Source organism: Trachymyrmex cornetzi, unplaced genomic scaffold (assembly GCF_001594075.2).
Source record: "Trachymyrmex cornetzi isolate Tcor2-1 unplaced genomic scaffold, Tcor1.1 scaffold99, whole genome shotgun sequence".
Lineage (NCBI taxonomy): Eukaryota > Metazoa > Arthropoda > Insecta > Hymenoptera > Formicidae > Trachymyrmex > Trachymyrmex cornetzi.
Window position 1 is genome coordinate 4212318 of NW_017300343.1, and position 3830 is coordinate 4216147.

Below are 3830 nucleotides of genomic sequence, written 5' to 3' on the forward strand. Positions count from 1 at the left end.
CTATCCATATTATTCCATCTTTATTTTCCGAATTAAAAGAATATACATCGTACATATCATATCGGTGATCACCATTATATTAATTCCCACCAACATCTGCCGTCTTAAGGTAAAAATTTAAAATGTATTCCCGATTACTATATAATAATACTTGATCTTTTGATATTATTTATCTTTTGTTTAGTAGTATTTTTAAATATATATATATATAATAATACTTGATCTTTTGATATTACTTATCTTTTGTTTAGTAGTATATTTAATGGAGAGCTTTAAAGGAGCCTATAGGCAAATACAAATTTATGAAAAGTTTGTATAAAAGGCTTTCATTATCTTCAACTATGACCTACTTTTAGTTAAACTCAAGCTATGCAGTCTATCCCATTCGGGCCTCTCGCTAATCTACTCGTTCCTTACAATTCGCACCCAGCAAGCCCTCATGTATAATCCTTTTCCTCTTTTCTCCTCTCCTCGTGAAGTTTCCTCTGGAGTACCCCAGGATTTCATACTCGGACTTTTACTTTTAATATTTTTGTTTCTAATTTGTCTAATGTTTCTCTGTTCTCCGATCTCTTCATTTATGCAAACGACGTAATTCTTATCAAATCCTTTCATCCATTCGATGCTTTAACAGACTGTTCCGCTTTAAATAAAAATCTAAGATCTATTGCCGAATGAAAAATTCAAATAGTGAAATATACAAAATTATAGACTTCTTTAATTAATACCATGAAATATAACAGTAAAATTCAACTGGGTGTTAGGAGTCTCTGAGCTGGATGCTATCTTGCGTAAAAATTAGTTGTGAATAACAAATTAGATTTCGGCTCACGTTTTGAACAATCCTCAGCAATAACAATTACCGCTAATCGCGCTGAATACCGTGCAGACTCCTAACGCGCAGTTGAATTTCGCTGTTATAATCTATTACCGAATGGTCTCTACTAATAATTCGCTGCATCTAAATTCCTATAAATCATCCTTGCTTATTTTCGTTTCCTCAACATTATTATCTCGTATTCAATCTTTCCATATTTCCCTTAACTCTGTTCCAATTCCTCGCTCCTCCTCTATTGAAATTCTTGGTGTCCATGTTGAATCTTCGTATTCGATTCACACGTGGCCGTCAAGTGCCGGGCTGCATACACCTGTCTACATCTTCTTTATTCTCTTTCCTTTACCACATCATTTCCTGCTCTCAAAAACTCCTCGCTTCTCAATTATGCGTTATTTCGTTATTTGATTACCTCGATGTCGTCTAGGTTCTGGCTCTTAATCAACAACTCCTGAATCGTGTACACCGTATCCAAAATTTTTGCCTCAGCTTCTCTTATTGTGTCAGTAAATACGACCATATCTCCGTATTATCAGATATCTGGCTGACTTAAAACATTTTATTCTTCACCTATGCTGTCTCGTTTTTTATCTCCTTCGCTCTAATACTTCCTTATATTTGCGACGCGTCCTTCAATTGAACTCTGAGCTTCATTTTTCTTTTAACCCTCTTGTCACCAGGTACCAATATTACTTTTCAGAACATCTTTGCCTTAGTTGCCATTTTTTGTTGCTGGTAGGCTTTGTAACAGCAGTTTTGCTGACGTCTAACCATTTGCAAGCTACTATAGTCTATCGTATCATATTTTTTATTTATGTTTATTTCTCTTTTAACGTGTAATCTTTTCCATAGCGCTTTGCAATAAACTAAATTAAATTTAAAAAAAGTTTTTTTAACAGATCAATTTTAATACTTAATTTATAACAACGTAACTCTTTATCACATTCCGTATAAACTTTGCAATAACAATTTTTACTCAAATATAAAATTACAATAATTTTGTTCGTATCGCATAATCGATCAATATGATTTTTTTAAAGGAATTGAAAATTTGTTTACGTGAACTTGCTATAGTAGACCACACGTTGGAAACTTTCGGAACGCCAAAGGAATATCAAAGGCTACGTAATTGGATAATTCGAATAATTATCGTATTGATTGTATACCCTTGTTATTTTGTAACATATCATGCGTTTTTGATTTTTGTAGTTTACGACAGTACTATAGATTGGGGCAAGATCTTAACTATACTTCTGCAGAATTACGCGCAAAATATCGTTGTCTTAAGTGCTCTGATTTCTGCAGCTATCCTTGGGTTAGTATTATAGATATGTGTACATTTAATTTGTAAGTTATTTTTATTGATATTGTGCGTCAAAATGTTTACAGAGTGAAACACTTAAAGACCTTCTGGTACATACAATATAAAAAAAGAGAGCCATCTACGTCAATGATCATGACATTGACAACATATGTATGTTGTTTGTATTATCTGTACAAAACATGTATATACAATACTTATATTGAGTATTAAAAATATACTAAACAACAATTATTTAAAATAAATAAATAATCACTACTTTTTATTATTAAATATTTGTAAGAGGTGAACATCTTTAAAAAACGCTATGACGGAAATAATGTTGAGTAAAGTAATCAAATAAACATATATGGTCAGAATTTTCCTTTCCGATAAACCTGACCTTGACATATGTCGTCATAAAAAAATGACGGAAAATTGTAACATAAAAAATAAGAGTAAAATCGTCTTAAAAAAGTAATTACAAAACTAACGGTAACTTTCATTCCTGGCTGCAAGGAAGAGCTGCGCCGCATGTCAACAATTAGTTATATTACGATTGAACTGACGATACGCAGTTTGAAAAAATAATTCAAATATTTTCATTTTTTTTTCTTTTTATTCGACATTCAAAAAAATAGAAAAAATTAACATAGACTATTAATTCTAGTTTGTGCGATAATGATATGTTCTCTGAGTATAACCGTAAAAGTAGAAGTCAGTCGGACTAATAGTCTTTTTGGAATCGTGATTACCATATTCGAAGCACGGTTTCGGGAAGAACGCGAATAAAGTTCAGAAACATTTTAGTACAAGTACCGCTCCGTTTTCCGTTAGGAGCGAAAGTGACACTCAGAAGGGAACGAAACTCTGCTCTGTTAGATAGAAACGTTCTACAATGGTCTCGAAAGGTTGAATATAAATAATGGCGAGCGCCGGTAATAACAGTAATTGATTGGGGCGCGCTATTTGAATCAATCGTGTGGCCCCAAACATTACGTCATTTTATCTCGTATATTTTCAATATTTTCGGTTTCTCCCAAAAAACGATTTTGTGGCATATTCTTAATCCTAAGTTTTCATAGAAAGCAAACAAAAATCGATTTTTTTAACCATTAAAACTAAAAACCTAGTTAAAATGCATTTATTTAATGTTTTTAACAATTGCTGAGGAATTATATGTAACATTTCCCTGCTTATCACTGATTGCCAAATTGTTATTTTCTGTATGGCGCGTAGTATTCTGGTGGCTTTCTTTTTCGTTATCTAAAAATTATAAGTTTTGGACAAAACACATTCAAAAATTCTGCTGCTCATATATGTATAAATATTATATGAAATATAAAAAGTAAATAATTAAATTCTAATTTAGTCCAACTTCTGGTTATTTATTAACGCAATTAGCGTTAATATGCTTATACATATTATATATGTTATAATGTTAATAAAAGATATAACTAAGTCTATTTTAATTCAGATGCATAAGCTCCAGATTTCATCGAATCAATGAACGTTTACTTGTATTATATTCTGATCTGTTCGAAAGCAGTGTAGATTACAGAAGACAAAACAGATCCATCTTTGTGCATCAGCGGACAACAGAACCTAAAAATCACATTCAATATGTTATATGGATTTTAATGTAATTATTAGATATTAGAATTACTGTGTACACACATTCACGCGAATGTATAT